The 21585-nt window shown below is 35.7% G+C and overlaps 1 long non-coding RNA gene and 1 other non-coding gene across 2 annotated transcripts; both read right to left on the reverse strand.

Annotated features, from left to right (window-relative positions):
* Window positions 1-274: 274 nt before the first annotated feature.
* On the reverse strand, window positions 275-381 carry LOC128032654 (small nucleolar RNA R71). The gene has a single exon (XR_008188903.1). It is a non-coding gene; the product is annotated as a small nucleolar RNA R71 (small nucleolar RNA).
* A 14357-nt stretch (window positions 382-14738) lies between these two features.
* LOC128042875 (uncharacterized) lies at window positions 14739-20061 on the reverse strand. Its single transcript, XR_008198370.1, has 4 exons — window positions 19459-20061; window positions 18987-19348; window positions 18773-18848; window positions 14739-14966 (listed from the first exon to the last, which is right to left on the reverse strand). It is a non-coding gene; the product is annotated as an uncharacterized LOC128042875 (long non-coding RNA).
* Between the last annotated feature and the right edge of the window lie 1524 nt (window positions 20062-21585).

Raw genomic sequence — 21585 nt, forward strand, 5'->3', positions numbered from 1 at the left:
GCCAAACACCATTCAGATGCTTCAACAGTTTGTTCAGTTCGATGGTTTGTAAGACGAAGATCCAAATACTCATTTGGCCAATTTTCTGGAAGTTTGTAATACTTTTAAGATTAATGGCGTTTCTGATGATGTCATTCGCCTACGGTTGTTTCCCTTCTCGTTGAGGAACGAAGCTAAACAATGGTTGAATTCCTTACCACGAGGATCTATCACTACATGGGAGCAAATGACCGAGAAGTTTTTACTAAAATATTTCCCACCGGCTAAGACAGCTAAGTTGAGGAATGATATCTCTTCTTTCGTAAAGATCGACTTAGAGACCCTATATGATGCATGGGAGAGGTATAAAGACTTATTGAGACGGTGCCCTCATTATGGGTTATCTTTATGGCTACAGGTTCAAACTTTCTATAACAGTTTGAATCCCTCAACTAGGCAATTAATCGATGCAGTAGCTAGTGGTACGTTGAACAATAAAATACCTGAAGCGGTTTACGAGTTTATAGAGGAGATGGCACTGAATAATTATTAGTGGCAAGTCATGAGGACAAAGTCGATGAAAGCAGCCAATGTTTTCAATTTATATGTCGTCACTATGTTATCGAACCAGGTAGAACTTTTGAATAAAAAATTGATGGTTTATGTGTTTCTACGCAGGTACATCAGGTGATGCAGTGCGATACGAATGGAAGAGGAATGAACAATCCAGAATATCTACCCTATGGACCTAACACAAAGAACAAACAAATCAATTATATGGGTAGTAATTCTAGGCCTCAAAATAATCCTTACAGTAACACTTATAATGCAGGTTGGAGGAACCATCCCAACTTCTCTTGGGGTGGTTAAGGAAATCAAAGAGCACAACCCGCTCCAAGCTTCCAGCAACCACCTTACTAGCAAGAGAATAAGTTGAACCTTGAGGAGATGTTAACGAAGTTTATCTCGGTGTCAGAAACCTATTTTTAAAACACTTAGGTGGCACTTAAAAATCAGCAAGCGTCAATTCAAGGGTTCGAGAACCAAATAGGTCAGCTTGCTAAGCTAATCTCAGAAAGACCACAAGGTAGCTTGCCTAACAATATCGAACCTAACCCTAGGGAGTAGCTTCATGCAATTACTGTGCGAGATAAAGAAGGGTTAGTTGAATCTGAACCAGAACCGAGGCAAGGTGAGCCAGAATGAAAAAAATCTAAACGGTAAGGAATATAAACCTCGAGTGCCATATCTTAACGCGACAAAGAAAGACTGCACTAACGAACAATTTGGTAATTTTTTTAAACTTTTTAAAAAGTTACATATTAACATGTTGTTTATTGAAGCTCTTTCGCAAATGCCCAATTCTGTGAAATTCTTAAAGGAGCTTTTAGCAAACAAATGAAAGTTAGATGATTCGTCGCACATGGAGCTAAACGCAGTTTGTTCAGTTATTTTGCAAATAAACTACCTAACAAATTGAAAGATCCAGGGAGTTTTACTATTCCTTGTTTAATTGGTAGTTTAAATGTGAATAATACTTTAGCTGGTTTAGGGGCTAGTATTAATGCCATATGCCCTATAAAATGTTTAAACAATTAGGTCATGGGAAACCCAAACAAACTGCATGAGTATTTAATTAGCAGATAGAACCATTAGATTTCCTAGGGATATTATTGAAGATGTACTTGTGAAAATTGATAAATTCATATTCCCAGTTGATTTTTTTGTTTTAGACATGGATGATGATAGTGTCGTACCTTTAATTTTAGGACGACCCTTTTTAGCAACTACTAGAACTATTATTGATGTTGGTACAGGTGAACTAATACTTCGTATAGGTGATGACACGATTACTGTCCAACCTCGTGATTCTGCTAATATATCTAGTGATCGAGATGATTATACAAGTTCTGCTAATATGAATAACATTGTGGCTCAAACTTCTTTGCAGAAAACCCATTGAAAGAATGTGATTGAGCCACGTTCCAGTCCATGCGACAAAAACAGAATGGCTCATGATGAACGAATGCTGCAAATTGATGAACTAGATGAATGGCGAACACATGTTAAGAAGAAACCGATAATACATGATGAAGAACCAAAGCGGCACCATGATGAGCATGTGGATGGAACAAACCAAATTAATGTTGGAGACAAGGTACTACTAGATAAAAAGGATCCATGAGTTGCCACTTCGGAGCTCAATGTAAATGGAGCAATTTCCTTTACGTTACTGAATGTCTTCCCATTCGGTAAAGTCGAGGTAACTCATTCTAAATTTGACACATTTAAGGTAAATAGTACTCGAATTAAACCTTATTTTAATGATAGAATTGATAGTAGGAAAGAGGAGTTTCGACTCCTCAAACCAACGTGATCGTGCGAATACGAGGTAAGTCGAGTTTAAATTTTAAATAACTACTTCTCGGGAGGCAACCCGAGTGCTAACACTGCTAATTATTTTGTTTTTATTTTATGTTAAATAAGGATTTTTGACCCACACGACCTGGATGCACGGGCGTGTCCTAGGCCGTGTGCATTAAAAGGGGGTCGACAGTGAGTCACATGGCCTGGCGACATGGCCATGTGACCCACACGACTTGGACAAACGGGTGTGTCCTTGGCTGTGTTGATCCTAAGACAAAGTTTTAAAATTTTAAGAAAATCAACAGTGAGTTACACGGCCTAGAGACATGGCCGTGTAACCCACACGGCTTGGACATACGAGCGTGTCCTTGGCCGTGTGGAGCTTGGGACTTAACTTTTCTAAAACTTGATAGGGACACGGTCTACAATAGTCCACACGGTCGTGTGGATCGTATGGTCTAGTCACACGAGCATGTCCAAGGCTGTGTGAAACTTGGAGCTAATTTTTCAATTTAAAATCAAGTTAGAGAGTTACACGGGTAAGGCACACGTGCGTGTGGAAGGTCGTACGAGTGTGGGAGAAGCGAAGGAGCTAGCACACGACAGTGCGACACAGCCTTGTAAGAGACACGGCTTGGATAAACACGGGTGTGTTCGAGGTCATGTGAAGACTGGGCCTCTGTTTTTAAAGTGCACACAGGCTGAAATGGACCCACACGGGCGTGTGACGTACACGACTGTGTCCCCCTTTAAATCCTTAAATCCCTTTTCATTTTTTCTGTCTTCTTCTTCAACCACCTCAACCCTAGCCGCTGTCGTTCTTACCCTCCACGCTCTGGCCACCATCGCCGTCCCTCCCTCCTCCCACCGAACCAATCTCCCTTACCCTTATCGCGCGCTAGTCCCACACCCGACCACCAAGTCGCAACCCCTTTCCCTTTCCTCTCTCCTCTCTCTTCCCTTCTTTTTTCTTGATTCCCTTTTCCTTCCCCTCCAGCTGCAATCCTCATACACAAACGCACAACCCGACCCACCACCGTGCCTCCTAGTCGCCACCACCATTCCCCTGTCGATCAACCATTGTTTGTCCTATTTTCTTTCTTCTTTATTTGTTTGTTTCTTTATTATTATTATTAGTTACTTTATTTTCTTTATTCATTGTTTATTCTCTATTATTTTTTTACTCTTAGTTTTATTATTTTTCTGATTCTACTTGTTTCCTGACATGATTATTATTTTTAATTCCTTTTCTTGTCATCCGTTTATTATTTTTCATGCCATTGTGTTATTTTTTTCTATAATTCATCCCTATTTATTATTTTGGATTCCTTTCTAACTGCTTCTATTACTCTTGTTCTTTTTATTCAAATTTATTTCTTTATTGAGTTATGCTATTTACTATTTTTTTCATATTATTATCTGTTCTTATTTCATTACTGTCTTTATTATTACTGATTCATTGCTTTTAGGATTCGATTATCCAATTGCGTTTCTGTTCTGGTGATGCGTATTTTATTTTCTGATAGTGCATTACATTATGTCAGGCACACCATTCCGAACACGCATAACAAGTCCAAGGTCCCTGTCCTCGCTTTGAAAAAGCGGAAGACCCCTGGCACGACCTACTCCTAGAGCGCTTTCGCCGAGGCCCGTCACCCTTATCTCTGATTTTTTGTGAGCCCCCAATAAGACTTATTCCAGCTCCTTCGAGTCTGACCACTCGGTTCGGGCCGCTGTATTGACTAGGCCGCTTTGGAGTAGGTCCACTTTGCTGATCTTGTTCGGGCTTTTCTTACCACAGCCCCATAGGACCGGTTCTTTACTATCATCAAGCCCATTTACATGGAGTTGATTTCAGAGTTTTGCTCGATATTCAATCTTTAGCATACGATGACATCACATGACGAGTAGGGTGCTATCACTTTCAGACTTGGTGGCCTAGTGTGCCATATGAGTGTACCTAAGATTGGCGCTGCCTTGAACCTTTACACTGAGGAGTTTATGAGTGCCGAGACTTTCTCCGCTTACATTGGCACATCCACTACTCGCCCTCATGCTCTTGGGTAGATCTTACGGCGAGTATGGTTCCTTATGACGCGAGCCGCTCAAAGGCTACTTCTCTCCCTCCGGCTTTGCGGTACATTCATACCCTGTTAGCTCATACTTTAATCGGTAGGAGAGAGACTACTGACGTCGTCAGTACTATCGATGCATATTATCTATAGAGTATGGCCACTGGGCATATATTTGATTTGACTTATTTCATCGTCCCAGCCTTCTGCCATCAGACAGATCGCCACAGGAAGGGCCCTATCTGTTTAGATCCTTACGTAACTTGAATCGCTCGACACTTCGACCTTCTGGACATACCGGAGTAGTCCTCTACACTTACTCTAGTCGGCTAGATGTCCCCACAATGAATCTCGACCATGATCATATGAGGATGATAGAGTGACTTCGTGGAGTTGATTCTCCTCAGTACCGTTTACTTGATTTTGACTCTCAGAATGACCTAGAGGACTTCACTGATGATGTCCCACTGCATCACGAGGGTCCACCTCATCCTCCACCTTCGAGTCACCTCCATGTTTCTTCTACTGCCACTTTGATGGACCTCTCCGAGCGTTTCACTCACTTTGAGTAGCAGTGCTTTCAGAGGTTTGACAGTATCGACGTGACATTACAGCAGATCTGTCAACATTTCCATATCTCTTCCTCGGCGTCGACGACTCACGACGCTTCTAATTATAGAGACCATTGAGTCTATTTTATTTTTTATTTTTATGTTTATTTTTAATTTTTTCTATTTATGTCGTTTTTATCTTTTAAACTATATTTTTATTTTTATGGTTGTTTCTAATCGAGTTATAATCCCTTAATCTTTTTCACTAATTGTGTTTATTTTTTTCTTAGTTTGCTAGGAATCATGCACTACACCTAGATTTGTCTACAATTTCACTTTTCACTATTCTGGGGATTTCATCCAAAATTCAAGGCAGTTTTAGTTTTCTCCCTCTCTTATGATATTCTGTCTATACTATGATTATTTCTGTTTGTTGTACATCGTAAGTATGGGGAGGTTATTTATATAATTATCAGAAAATCCCTGAATTATGTCTTGTGTTTAAGTAATTTTCTCATATTTTTATTAGAATGAATTTTTATCGATTTGAGATTTTTATTGATGTGTTTTGGATTAATTTGTAGATAATTGTGTATGGGTTGATTTAAACTTGAAGACATGAGAGAATCAAGCATGATAGGTTATGTTTTAGAAATTCAAATTTTTAGGTTGTTTCTCTAAATTTAAGTATTATCTTGAAATTTGAGATTTGCAAGATTGACATAAAAAACAATAAATTTTTATGAGATTTTGAGCCTTCAGAGCATACATTTTTCTTGCTCACTTTTATTATTGGTTATGAGTGTGTTAGTATGATTTGTTATTCTAGAACTTGCATCGATTATACATGTCGAGACCACACCTTTTGAGTTGATATACTGAGATGATAAAGGCACTTAGGTTTGACCCACTTATCCTATAAAAAGCCTAACTACATAATTAACCTTTAGTGAACCCCGTTGAACCTAACACACTATTTCTTAAATCACCCATTAATGTTAACTCATAACTCATTCTTTTTTATTCATTGAGAATTTTTCTCATTTTATTGACTCCCTTTTTATCGAGATTTGATTTGGTTAGTTACCTAACTATGTTCTGTTGTTTAATTTGTTCAATTATTAATTCATGTTAAAAAGAAGAAAGAAAGAAAAGAAAAGAAAAGTATATTTATATATATTTATTTAATTACATATTGTTTATTATTTAGTTATGAACTTGAACAATTAAATTCAAATTTTGAGAAGAAGCTCATTTTCTTATTATTGAATAGTTCGTAATTTTGGCACTTGTTTTTAATTCAGCATTTGTTATTTTTCTAGTTTGGTAATTTATTAAGTCAATCTCAATTTTAACCATCTTTTCGACCTTTCTCCACATCCTTAACTTAATCCCCATTACAACCTTTTAAAGACCTTTTGATTTGCGTATGATATCATTTTATAGTGGTGGAGATTTGATTTTCATGCAAGCCTATGCTAATGACTTTTTATGATTGACTATTGAGTGTCTATTCTTGAACCTTAAATACTTTGAGTGATTTAAGTGAATATTTAGTGAGGATGTTGATTCTTGTTGATTTTGAATTAAAGGTAATTATTTAGATAAGGAGAAACACCTATGTTTTCGTGCTTAAAAATTTTTAGCCTAGATTGTTTAAGACTTTAGTGTTCTTTTAGTTGAATTGCCAATGCATGATTATTTATGGATTATTTTGAGACATTATTGATGAGAATTACAAATTGAGAAAGATTAATTTTAATTGTAAGTTGAGGATTTTGCTTGAGGACAAGCAAACCCTTAAGTGTGGGGATATTTGATAAGCTATAAAAGTAACATATTTTAATGCCATTATTAATGCATTTTTGGATGATTAATTGCGTAAATTAGTAAATTTGATGCTCTTAATCCTTTAAATTCATGTTTATATACTTAAGAGAGCGCTTGGGAGTGAAAGGAGCGAAAAACAAGCCAAAACTGGATAAATAGAGTTGTTTCCAAGTTCCACACGATCTGAGCACTTCCACACGAGCTGACAACGCGCTTGTGTGAGCCACACGGGTTGGCCACACGCCCATGTGCCAGCCCGTGTCAATAATGCCCTGCTTCCCAATTACACAGAAAAACCCAATTTTTAGGCTTTCTGAGCATTCTAAAGTCTATAAATATCAATTAGAAGAGGACTTAAGGGGATATATAGAGAAGACTAAAGAAAAGACTCGAGGAACGCCATCGGAATCATCTCGAAAGCGGATCTTCTTCAAGATTAAAGATCTCTATTTAATTTCTTTAGAAGTTTTGTTGAGTTTCTTTATGTCTTGTTGTTATCTTAACTTTGAGATGTTTTTATTTAGGATGATGAACTAAATTCCCTAGATACCTAGGGAAGATGAAACCTATGATGAATCTTATTATTTGATTTCTGAGTTATATGATAAATACTTGATTCTTGTTCTCAATTATGTATGCTTATTTCATATTTTAGTATTTTCAGGATATTAATTCATGTTTAATGTGCTTAATCAGTGGAGCAAAAGTCCTTGTTTAAGAGTAGATCTAGCATAACTGAGTGGAGTTGCATGCAATCCTAGAAATAGGACGACATAAATCTATCGAATTAGAGTCAAATCTAATAGGGGAATCCATAGATTGAGTTAATGCGACAATAGGGGTTTCAACTAGAAAGGGATTTTAATTAATCAACCTAGAGTCAGTTGTTCTTACTCTCGAAAGAGATATTAACATAATTTAGGGATTTCTATGGATTAAGGCACAAGTGAATAAATTTTTTAATTCAGATTCATAATAGTAAGTGGAGTCTAGGTGGATTCTTTCTTGGGTATTGTCTCTCTCATTGGTACCTTCGATTATTTTCCTATTTTATTTTCTGTTGCGTTCTTAGTTAAATTAGTTTTGTAATTTTAGAATAAAAACAATCACTTCAAATTATAGGCTAAATAATAGAAGGTACATCTCTATTGAAGTTGCAGTGAGATGCTCAAAATGGAAGGTCTTTTAGGAAGGTTCTTGAGCTTTTTGATAAACTCAAACCATAGTTTGATCTCTTTGATCTTTACACTAATTGATCTTCTTTGTTATCCATGAACTCACATTAGTAGAACATAGATTCTAATCTAAAAATTGAACACATGACAAATTTAGGATTTTCTAGAAAAGTTGAGATGATTTTCTACGTAAAACCTGACGAACTTAAAAATTCACTAAACCCACTATTCTTGTGTGGATGTTTGAAGAATCTTTAAATTTATGTTAGAAGCACTCGATTAACAAAAGGAAAGAGTAGAAACAGAAATGGAAGAAGCAAGAAAAAAGAAAATCGTCTACCTGTTTTATTGAATAGACTCTAATAATTTATAAGAACTGAGTCTTTGTTATTTATACAAGAATAGTTAGTGAAACAGCTAATTTTTAGCACTAACACTTGATCCTAGCTAACTCAACTGATTCATTAACTGAATAACGGAATTACCTAACTTAACTAACAGCTAAAAACTTAACAAACTAACTGCAATTGCTTTAACTGCTAACTGCCTAACTACTAGCCTAAGCTCAACAAGTTGATTCCTTAACATTCACCCATCTAGTTGCTCGTATCAACTACTACCCTGCAATTGCTCATCTCTGCTAACAACTTTAACCTGTGTCCTGGACTTGGTGAAAAATCTAGCTGAGAAAGGCTTGGTGAGCACATCTGCTGCCTGGTCCTGAGTTGGAACATGACCAATAATTAATTTCTCAGCTACCACCTCTTTCGAACAAAAAATAAGTCAAGTTCTACATGTTTAAACTTATAGTGTAGGAATGGATTTGTTGATACTGCAACAACACCTAAGTTATCAGACCATACAACTACTTTATCTACAACTTGAACTTGTAACTTAGCTAACAAAGATTCTAGCCAAGTGATTTCTGTAGTGGCATGTGCTAAAATCTTGTATTCAACCTCTATAGTGGACCGAGAAACCACCTATTTGTTCTCAGAGCCCTAAGAAACAGGATTGCCAGTTAGAAAAATGCAGAAGCCTGAGGTGGAACGCCTATCATATGGATTAGTTCCCCAATTAACATATGAGTAACCAACAAGAGACAAACAATATGCTACAGTAAGAAATATCCCATAATCCAAGGTGGCTTGAAAGTGCCCCAGGATGCGTTTGACAACTTTGAAATGCTAATCAAGAGGCTTGTGCATGAACTGACACACCCTGTTAACAAAAAAAGGCAATCTTAGGCTTGGTAATAACTATGTACTGCAAGGCCCCTACTATGCTCCTATATTATGATTCATTGTCTATGGGACTCCTAACATGAGCAGACAAGTTACACGAGGTGATCATGGGAGTAGGAGTATCCTTAAACTGGTCCATATGACTTCTCCTCGACAATTATAGCATGTACTTCCTTTGACTAAGAAACAATCCATTAGGTGTATAAGTCACCTCAATTCCTAAGAAGTAATCAAGTTTTCCCAAGTCTTTGAGAGAAAATTGTGCATCTAGAGATTGAACAAATGTATCCACACATGGTTGTTGATTTCCAGTGACAAATATGTCATCTATATAGACCAAAACATAAACACCATATCATTTGACCTTTTAATGAAAAGAGAAGCATCTGACTTGGACAAAACAAAACTTGTAGCAACCAGGTACTCTTTGAGCTTGTGAAACCTGTTGGAAAAAATTCAGTTTGAAAACGATTTTCTTGCACATCGAAAAATACAAATTTTGAAAATCGACCCGATTTGTTATATTTATAGCAATAAATCCTAGACTAAAATTGTACATGTGTTTTGGATAGACAGGTCATTGTCGTTTTTGTCTTTCAACTAAATGATATTCTTCGCTATTCTGATACCATGAATTTCCTCGAGTCTGGCTTGATCAAATCCAATGAAACACAAAAACTAGAATAAATTTTTTTAGGAATGAAAACAAAAATTCTCTTCTAAAATAGAAACTGATATAATTGTTATCCTGGAAAATATATTTAATTCTTAGAGAACAAAAATCTCTATGTTTGGGCAGAATAATGATATTTGAAAGTTCTATAAAGAGCCCTATTGATGCCATCTATTTATATGGAGAGAATGTAGAATCCTTATTGAACTAGATAAATTTATTTCAACTAGAAAAACGAAATCTGATTTCTACTAAGATGTACGGGGCGACAACCCTAGTTAAGTATACTAGAGTTTTCCATCCCCTTTTATTACATAACGGAATTTTGGGCCTCTTCCATATCGAGTCTAATTACAAGTACTTCTTAGACTTTTAATCCAATACTTTAAAATTTGATCCAACTCGATATATGTTTTTCTATTTTCTAAAATAAACTTCAATATTTATATTAAATAACTTTCTCATCACAATTTTACCCTCGATAAAATTATCACAATTTTACCCCTGATAAAATTTTTGAGAAAATATATTTAATATTTCACCAATCAACTTGTTCACTTTCGCCGTACGGTTTATTTTCATTTTCGGGCTTTAAAATAACTCAAAAATATAAACTCAATCTTCCGATCATTTTTGAGAAATCCTTGTTCATTTGTAAATGAATTCATTTCTCATTTTCATTTTCATTTTCATTTTCATTTCCATTTTGAGAAAACCAAATTTATTTCCAAATAATTCTATTTTCTCCATTCTTATTTTTATTTTGGAGAAAACCATAATCATTTCCTGAATGTTTTCCATTTCTCCATATTTATTCTTTTTGTTCATTTTCATTCAACACGTAATTCATTTCCGGTTTAAACTAATTAGTGGAGGGACCGATTGGACATATGCAACTAATTATAAACTCATTTAGTCACGAAGTCATTCCGCTATAGTATCGTGACTGAGCTCTCCCCAACGACATACCATTACGAAAGCAACTTGATTAGTGTTCATCCATTGACATTGTCATAAGTGTGTTACCCTCATAGGATACCCTTGTTCTCTTTGGGATAATATCCGTTCTCCAAATATTATCCTATTTTATCTCATGGTAACCATTACATTTCCTTCACGAAATGATCCTATTTTATCTCATGGTAACCATTATATCTTCCTTCATGAAAAGTCAAATACTATCAAATAGTATTTGATGTGGTCGTTGAAAGCACCAAAAATATCCTATCCCTAATAAATAATGAAAAAAATAGTAAAAGGGAAGTAAGGTCAAATCCTCAGGGACTGGATTTGCACAATGTTTTGTTCTGTGAAATCTCAGGCAGAATCTTGCCCAAGAAAACCTGCGTTCCTGGAAAAAAATAAGAAAATAACGTAATTAAAGGTTTGGATCTAGAAATGAAAAATAAAATAAAAACAGAATTAAGAATATTGAATCAAAGATCCGAGAAATTAAAAATAGAGTTGAGAGAAAGGAAATTCTTATGGGAGATTCCAGCCTCCAGTTGTCTCGTTTCGCCTTGGGTTCAATCCACGGCTTTTAGATGATCCTTCCAAAACCGAATAAGCCAGTTATAGTGGAAGAGGACGCCTACGACCACCAGCTCCAAGGATTTAGAGTTACGATTTAGTGGAACCTGACTCTAGCCAACAATCGTTTTGGTGGGATCGTATTATGCTAGATCAACGTTTCTCAATGGCGAATCCCACACCATTTTGTCTCTTAGGCTCGCCAACCTCTGATGCAGTAAGCTAACGAACTGACTGTACAACCTTCTCAAAACATACAAAGCGGCCGCCTTTGTATACGTTGAAAAACTTACTTCTTAAGGGACATAGACGGAAGCGTCAGTCCCGTAGTGCGGAGAAACAATGAATACTCAGCGAGGAGGCTAAGTACGGACTCTAAGCCTCAAGAACCCTTTTTGGGGAATATCGATAAATTTTGGCTAGATGGGTTTAGTGGCTCATGGTTGTGGTGGAAAAGAAAATAAATATAATAAAAATGGAGATTTTATTGAAAGAAAATATGAGAAGAACAAAAGCTTAGACTTTTGGGGAGAGAGTGTTTTCAGAAAAATATGGATCCTTTTGAGTCACTTCACCCCCTATTTATAGTGCTAGGGGAGATAATCTAATCCTACTTAAACTCCCAAAAGATAAATACATTTAATTGAAGATAAATAAAGATAAATAAAATAAAATCCTAAAATTAAATAATCCTTAATAATTATCTTAATATTAATTATCCTAATTAAAATAGAGTCTGATAGAATAAAATCTCTTCTTTTTGCATTTCAACCCTTATTTCCTCCATGCTTGCACTTTTGGCAGCAAGTTTTCCTTGTGTCGCACATTGACCCATTTTATCTCTAAATTCACGTTTTTGGCCCTTAATTTTGCTTTTGCCTCAAATTTTGTCCCTATGAGATAAAAGATCATAAATAGCTCAAATTAGCAGGATCATACTCAGAATAAATACATAATTAATACATAAAAATACGTTATTCTAGAGTGTTATCAGTATTCAAGCATTTATCACAAAGACGAATGACCCGTGGCTACGTTTAGTTTTCATCAACTATGTAATGCCAATGAGAGGATATCATTTACCCACATCTCGGGCTATGAATTCCACTGTTGTTATTGATACTACATACTGCAAAAGTCATACACCCAACGCACCAGCTTTCAGTTCCTCATTTATTCGAACTCAGACTTTTACTTACATCAATGAGTATGAGTCACGCATACATAGCCCGTCATCTACTCAAGATTTAGGTATGACACACTATGAACGTCACAAGGGAATAAATCCATAAACGGATTCATGATCTATTCTTCTTGGGTCCTATTCGATGTACTGTTAGTCCAATCAGTCACATCCATGTCTCTATCTTCTGAGAGTCATCCGCTCCGATGCCCAAGACAAAGCATCTCCATAATTGGACCTGATAGATGACATATTATTATTTCAATCGGTTTGCTTGTTTCTGATTAGACTGACGACATGTTTAGGTTTGTCTACTTATACAAGTTGTCTTTTCATATTACGATCCAGCCACATAATACTGCATAGTATTTGTTTAAATGTTAGACAACCAATGAGCACATTTGCTTCCATTTTGCTTTGCGTGCAAAAACCATACGAGGACAATCATACAAATTATATTAATGTAATACATGAATTTATTTTATTATTCAATCTATTCGAAGATTTTACCATTTTACAAATGAATATATTATATTCACGGCACCAGATCCAACAAATCCAAGAACTCATCTTGATAGAAAATTAGGATTATCTACTTACTTGCCATCCCTATCAACTAACAAAGCCAAGAACATATCCTTGCAAATTATAACCTTCAAGAATCAGCATTATTTGATGCATCCATAAAATAAAATTGGTTTCACTCAATTAAACAGTTTCATGTTTTGGAAACTGCTGAATTCGCTTACCGACTACACAAGAACATGACCCTGGTTCTATATGAAGAGAATGCACCGGCTCATCATTATTGGAAGACTGATGTTCACTGCCTTCATTCCCGGAAACCACCTCTGGTGTCATAGAGACCACTTCTTGAATCTACAACTACTTCCCCTTAAAGTGAACCTTCTAATGAACAAATTACCACTGTACACAGCAAAAAAATACTGGCATTGGTACCATGTTAGAAGCACTCGATCAACAGAAGAAAAGAGCTAAAACAAAAATGAAAGAAGCATGAAAAAGAAAATGGTCCACTTGTTTTAATAAATAGACTCTAATAATCCATAAGGACCGAGTCTTTGTTATTTATACAAGAATAATTAGTGAAGCAGCTGATTTTCAGCACTAACACTTGCTCCTAGCTGACTCAACTGGTTTTTTAATTGAATAAGAGAATTACCTAACTTGACTAACAGCTTAACAAACTAATTGCAGTTGTTTTAACTGCCTAACTGCTAGCCTAAGCTCAACAAGCTTATTCCTTAACAATTTGCTTGTACCTAGAGATAAGAAGAAAATTTTTTATACGGAAAGACAGTGGAAAATACAATAATAGAGAATTACCAGCTAAAACATCAATTTGTAGTTAGCAAGTGTGGTTCTTATGTTGGCACAAGACACGACACACCTTCCTTCACACCATATATTCTAACATAAATGATGCAGAAACCAAGACTCAAGACTCAATTCTATTTCCAAAAGAATGGATTACGTATTGGAATTGCAAACCAAATCTGAAAAACTCAATTTAAGAAAATGAATATAAAGTAAAATAAAATTACGATTCGAAATTAAAAGAAACAAAGAAAACAATATTCGGTTTCAAGGATTGGAATCTGATTCCAACTTGTGGAATTAAGTAAGGATGCATTCAAAATTTCAAAACTATTGTATCAACAAAATTTATCCAAAATTATTCACAATAAAATAAATAATACCATATTAATAAGGTTAAATTTATAAAATAATAAATATAAAAATCAACATTTACGATTGTCAAATAAAATAATTATATTTTGTGCAACTAACTTTTATTAATGTGTCAAATAGTTTTATAATATAAATTCAGTTTAATACTTAATTTTTAAATTTAAGGTTATCAGACAGAATAAAAAAATACAAATTTTTACTTCAACCTTTTGATGAATAAAATAGTTAGCAATCACAATCACCGGATGATTCTCTATCAACTCTCTAAAAAACTCATTTCTTAAAAATTAGATGAAAAGTACTTTCAAATAAATTAATAAGTAAATAGTTCTTAAAATAAGAATAAATCTCTGAACCTTAATAATTAAAAACCTCACATTTAACATTGTTAATTAAGCGAGGGCCATCTAATGGTCTCCGTTTTCTTAGAGCTTTATTTTATTTAATTTATTAAAATTTCAAAATTACGATTCACAATAATAACACGTAAAAGTCTGCTACCCTAGCACCTAGCACGCAATTGTCTGTCTCTCTGGCATGTTTTTAAGTTTTCTGGTTCTTTTGTTCACAACTCGTATAGGCGGCTGCCGCTTATCAAAACTTCTTTAATCCTTCAGAATAGTATGTCCAACGGGGTTTAATCTCTGGCCTGCAATTATGGAAAATGAATTTGCTGAATTAACGCTTAATGAAGAAGAAGATGCAGTCTTACAAGCAGAAATTAAGCTGAGTACGAAAACGGTAGAAAGAGTTTTTCGACTGGTGGGATGTTTTCTAACAGTCAGCGTTATTCTCTTTCCAGCAATGAGAAACACCATGGTGAATTTATGGCATCCTGTTACGGGCGTTCAGATATGAGATTTAGGAGAAAAACGATTTTTGTTTCAATTTTTTCATGTCATGGACATAGAAAGAGTTTTGAAGGGCTCACCATGGACTTTTAATAATCACTTACTGGTTCTACACATTGAAAATCCCTTTAATTTTTACACCTTTCTGGGTGCAAATTTATGATATTCCAACAGGATTCTTTTCTGAAAATTTGGCAAGGTAATTAGGTGATTTCTTAGGAAAATTCCTGGAGTATGATGGCTCAGATCTGGGGAAAGGAAATAGGAATTTCATGCGAATCAGAGTTCAATTGGATGTTCGTCACCCATTAAAGAGGAAAAAACAGGTTATGTTCTTCGGGAATTGTTCATACGTCAAGTTTAATTATGAAAGATTGACTCTTTTCTGTTTCTATTATGGTTGGTTGGGTCACAATGACTCATTTTGTGAGGTAAAAATGGCGTTAGGGGTAGAAGTGGTTGTAATGGGTTGGGATTTGTCTTTGTGAGCGCAGTCCAAAAGAGTTTGGCAATGAACAGTGTTTTGTTATGCGAAGATGGAGAAGGTGATCCAGATGGAAGTATTAATGGTAACCGCATTTCAAAATGCAGACCATGGGGAACGAGAAATAATTTGGGATATGGAACTGCCATCGATCTTGTCCTGGAGATCAACTTGGAAGGGAATTTGTCCTCTTCCTCACAAGGTGGAAACATTTATTAGCCAAACAGGCCCACTCTGCAATGGAGCACAATTTGGAAGAAGGGGTGTTAATTAGAGAGGAAGGAAAAAAGAGACCTAGGGGGAGATCGAAGATTCGATAACGAGAGAAGTGGTCAATATTGTAATGGTAAGGAATAGGAGAATGTAGGACAATACATTTTTATCATCGGCGGCTGCCAAAAGGCAAAGGGACCGAACGCAATGAAAATTTTAAGTTGGAATGTCCGTGGTTTGGGGAATCCACAGACAGTTTGGAGGCTTCGACATACGCTGAAGAAATATAATTCCCAGATGGTCTTCTTTATGGAGACAAAGATAAACAAGATTCAGATGGAAAGAGTGCAAAGAAGTTGTGGTTTTGCTAATGGCATTGATGTGGACCCTAATGGATCTAGAGGAGGTTTGTGTTTGGCTTGGAGAGGTGATGCTACTATCATGCTTCAGAATTTTTCAAAAAGGCACATAGACGTGATAATTGAAGATCCTGATGACGGGAAAAAATAGAGATATAAAGGCTTTTATGGCTCTCCTTATGCACAGGATAAGGATGAATCATGGAATCTTTTGAAAAGTCTTTGTAGCAATGAGGAACTCCCTTGGTTAGTTTGCAGAGATTTCAATGAAACCATGTATGGTTTTGAAAAGAAAAGGGGTTGCCTAGGGATGAAAGAATAATGGAATTTCGAAATGTTCTGGAAGATTGTCACATGATGGATGTGGGTTATTCTGGTAATTGGTTCACTTGGGAGAGAGGAAATTTGTCAGAAACAAATATCCAAGAGCATTTGGATAGAGGTGTGGCTAACGAGAATTGGATGTCTATGTTTTCTGAAGCTACAATTCATCATCTAGTGCATTCTTTCTCTAACTATTGTCCTCTTTTAGTTACCACAAAAAGAGACGACAACTGGAGGAGTAAGAAAATATTTAAATTTGAGGCTTGGTGGGTTTTGGAGGAGTCATTAGATGGTGAAATTAAATTCAGATGGGAAATGGAAATAGAAGATTTATTGCAGAAATTGGAAAGTTTAACAAAGGGTTTAGAGAGATGGGTTGCACGCATATGTCAATCTAGAAAACAAAAGGAGTTTTTATCCTTCAAACTGTCATAGCTGATGGAAGCTTAAAGGAATGATAATAATTTAGCAGAGCTGATTGATGCGAAGCTTCAATTGAATTTTGAGATTGAGAAGTATGAACGTTACTGGGTGCAAAGAGCTCGAGTTAATTGGCTGAAATTTGGGGATAGGAATACAACCATTTTTCATTATCAAGCAACACAATGACGACGAAAAAATTGTATTCGGAAATTGCAGAATACGGCTAGAAGGGAAACGTAAAATACACAAGACATGGAAGAAATTGCTAGATCTTATTTTTAAAATTTATTTTCGACTGGGGAAAGGGGACATTGGTATTGACCGTTGTATTTTCGAGGAGGATAATTAAAGACTCACGGTGCAATATACAAAGGAAGAGATTTGGGAGGCGTTTACTGGAATGGGGCTCACAAAAGCACCTGGTGAAGACGAATTTCCAGTTTTATTTTATTAAAAGTGTTTGCATATCATTAGGAAAGAGGTCACATGCTTTTGTTTACAACATTTGAACGGAGGTATAGAGGTTAGTTCAATTAACACTACTCATATTGTGCTTCTTCCTAAAAGAGCTAATCTACCAATGTTACTCATTTTCAACCCATTAGTTTATGCAATGTTCTTTATAAACTAATGGCAAAGGTTATTGCTAATCGATTTAAGGAAGTTTTGGAAAAATACATTGATGGTGCACAGGGTGTTTCGAGCCAGGAAGGTTAATTTCAGACAATGTTTTGTTGGCATATGAAATTTTACACACTCTAAAACAGAAGAAATTAGGAAAAAGAGGGTTTATAGCGATAAAACTTGAAATGAGTAAGACGTAGGATAGAGTTGAATGGAATTTTGTACAGGAAATGATGGTGCGAATGGGTTTTGACCCTAGCTGGATTTAATCTATTATGCAATGTGTATCCACAGCATCTTATTCAGTCGTCTTTAATGGTCACGTTGGAGAGAACTTTCGACCAACGAGAGGACTAAGACAAGGTGATCCCTTGAGCCCGTTTTTATTTTTGATATGTGGAGAGGGCTTATCTTGCCTTATGAGACTGACACTAAGAGAAGGACAATTGTAAGGGGTTAAGGCTAGCAGAAAGGGCCTACAAGTATCGCATTTGTTATTTAAAGATGATTATATTTTGTTTGGAGAGTCAACTGAAAGAGGAGCTCTTTTACTGAAAGCAATTTTATGTGAGCATGGAACCTATTCGGGTCAGTGTGTCAATTTCGGCAACTCAATCGTTTTCTTTAGAAATAACACACAGGAGGAAGAAAGACAATTGGTTACTCGCATACTCGGTGTTCGTAGTTCAAATGACCTAGAATGTTATCTTGAATTGCCTAATATGGTGGGCAGAAGGAAAAAATAGTCATTTCAAAACTTAAAGGACAGGCTTAAACAGCAGATTGACAACTGGAGTATTCGGTATCTCTCTCAAGCTGGGAAAGAAGTTTTCATTAAGGCTATTCTTCAAGCAATACCGACGTATACAATGGCCTATTTTTTACTAGCTAAATCCTTGTGTGTTGATCTAGATAGCATTATTGTGAGATTTTGGTGGCAAGAGGATTGTGGCAAAATGGACATTCTTTGGTGTGCTTGGAGGGATATTTGTACCGTAAAAGAAAATGGTGGTTTGGGATTTCAAAATCTTGGGCAATTTAATATTGCTTTATTAGCCAAGCAAGGTTGGCGACTCATTAATTTTCTGAATTCTTTGTTAGCATGGGTTTTAAAAGCTAAATACTACCCGAATTCAGACTTTATTAATGCACAGATAGGGAATTTGCCTTCGCTTACCTGGAGGAGCGTTTGGGCAGCAAAAGGGTTACTAAAAAATGGTCTATGCTGTAGAGTCGGTAGGGGGATCAAATCTCTGTTTGGAATGATCGGTGGGTACCAAGAGTTGATACAGATAGAATCAATAATAGATCCAACAATGCACAAATCAAGTTAGTTTCGGACTTAATTGATGCTTCAATTAGAAATTGAAGACATATTTAATAGTCAATACCTTTCAAGCGGACATTGCACAGAAGGTTTTGCAGATCCCTTCGGCGGAAGCTGAACACGATGATTTTCAAGTCTGATGAGGAGAACAGTCCGACGAATTTTTAGTCAGAAGCGCTTACAAACTATTACAAGAGGCTAACTTGGATCCTAGTGCTAATTTAGTACATGTCGAAATTAAAAACTTTTACAGAAAGCTATGGAATTTACATCTTCCTTAAAAAATTACAATCACCATATGGCGTATTTCCTGGAACTTTATCCCTACTCTAACAAATCTCAGATCCAATAGAGTGGCTACAAATGTTTCTTGTCCTCGGTGTCGAAATGCTGAAGAGGATAGCAATCATTTTTTTCGGCAATGCCCTACAATAATAGAGGTATGGCAGATTTTAAACCACGTGAGAAAGGGATTTATTGAAACGAATTCAAAGTTACATGGCAGAGATAGATGGGCTGGAAGAAAGACCGCTTACCTCAAATGGTGGTAGAAGACATACACAACACAAAAGGAACATGAGAATAGCTATTTATTCGACGCAACTTTCGATGGAAGATCTTACAGATCGACTTCGGGTCTGGTGGTTTGGGGAGTGATGGGCAAGGTTTTAGCCTTAAAGACTGTCCTACATTCCATAATCTCGTATCCGTTCATGACAGAGGCACAAGCAGGTTTACAAGACGTGAAATTAGGGATCTCAGTGGGTTTTAACTCAGTAGACATTATAGGGGATTCAAGAATAGTCATTAAGAAATGCAAATCAACAACGTTAGACAAATCAGTTATTGGGGAGATTATTCGAGACATTCAAAGTAGAAAAAAAAAATTTCAAGAAATCAATTTCCAGTTTGTTCAAAGATCAAGAATTGGTTATGCCCACGAACTAGGGAAAGAAGCATTAAGAAAAAGAGAAGAAAAGTACCTGGAGGGAGCAGCTATTGTCCACAATCAACGAGAACAAGAGGAAAGATGGCCGAGACACCTAGATTGAAGAGATTTCCATAAAAGGTCTACAACAAAAAAAGATAGTATAAATGGAAAATTTTTTTGAAACTAGCTATCGATTAAAGGGCTAGTATAGAGATCTGAAAAGACAACAATTGATGGAGACTAGAGATGCTCATGAATCGGGCTCGGGCCGGACCCACAAAAAAATTTCGGCCCGTATCCTAAGCTCAGGCCTGGCCCGGCCTAAAATATGGGCCTGAGATTTTGTCTAGGCCTGACTCGGGAAAATATTCCTAAGCCCGAACCCGGCCTATTTTTTAAATAATACACTAAAAATTTAATTTAAAAATAAAAAAATTTAAAAAAAGTATTTTAAAAATATTTTAAAATTTGAAAAATAAAAATATATATATTTATTCTATTCGGGTCGGGCCAGGGCCATAAAAGCGGTGCCCGAGGCCCGCCCCGTTTTCTAAATGGGTCTCATTTTTTTGCTCAAACCCATATTTCGGGCCTATATTTTTACTCAAATCCTCCCATATTTTGGGCGGGCCATCGGGCTAGGCCAGGCCGCCCGGCCCATGAGCACCTCTAATGGAGACCAGCTATTGACAGTGATTGGATTAGGTTTTTCATTTTTTAATTTTGTTTCTTACTTTTGTTACTTTTAGGCCGTTTTATTTCTTTTTTGGGCCCGCATTTGCATTTTATTCGTTCCCTTTTCTTAGGTTTCAGTCCAGTGTTTCCAAGAATCTGTTTTCATTTTGCTATTTGTTTTTGATTAAAAAAATCTAGTCAAATTATTCAAAAAAAAAAAAAACTTTGTTAATTAAGCAAAAATCTGAATTACAAAGGTTGACCAAATTATGTACTTTTAGGTAAAAGATGTAGGAAATTCTAAAATAAATAAAACTATGTGTTTGTGTGGGTGTGTGGGAATGAAATAAATTTATGAGAAATTAATTAAGATTTTATGGTGTGTATCAATATTATTTTCTTTAAGGTTTTATTAGCCCCCACGTATATAATGGAGTGCAAAAGAGTTACTGACAAATGAACCTCAATGATACAATGAAGCCAAATGATTGTTTACATTTTGTACTGATGGAAATAGTATACTGAGCGGAGCATAACAAAGATATTAATTTCTATAAATAATTTCTGCAATAATTTATTATAGAATAATTTAGGAATATAAAAGATTGTGAAACAAATAGAAAGAAACCTTGTTTTTATGTTTTTGGGTGTTTCATACAAATGAAATCTCACTCATGTCTCTTCATAGGGACATAATTACCCAAATGGATAGTAACCTCTGTTGAAACCTTTTTTTTTTGAAAACAAGGTCGACTTTTTATTTAAAAATGAAAAAGGGAGTCGCCACCCATTATTTTTATGAGGTGTGATCGGGTCACCTCGTAACGATTTAATTTATTAAAATAACAATTTTTGTCTACGAAATTCAGGAAAACGAGTTCAGGAGTCGGTTAATTACGACGAATGATTAGCACCCTCGTAACACCCAAAATTGCTACCTAAGTGATTAATTAATGTCTTAATGTCCAAAATTGAAAATTCGAAAAGAATTTAAAATACGATCCCTATTTATTAATGTTATTTTATTTTAAAAAGATTTACTTGAATAAATCGAAAC

Source organism: Gossypium raimondii, chromosome 1 (assembly GCF_025698545.1).
Source record: "Gossypium raimondii isolate GPD5lz chromosome 1, ASM2569854v1, whole genome shotgun sequence".
Classification (NCBI taxonomy): domain Eukaryota; kingdom Viridiplantae; phylum Streptophyta; class Magnoliopsida; order Malvales; family Malvaceae; genus Gossypium; species Gossypium raimondii.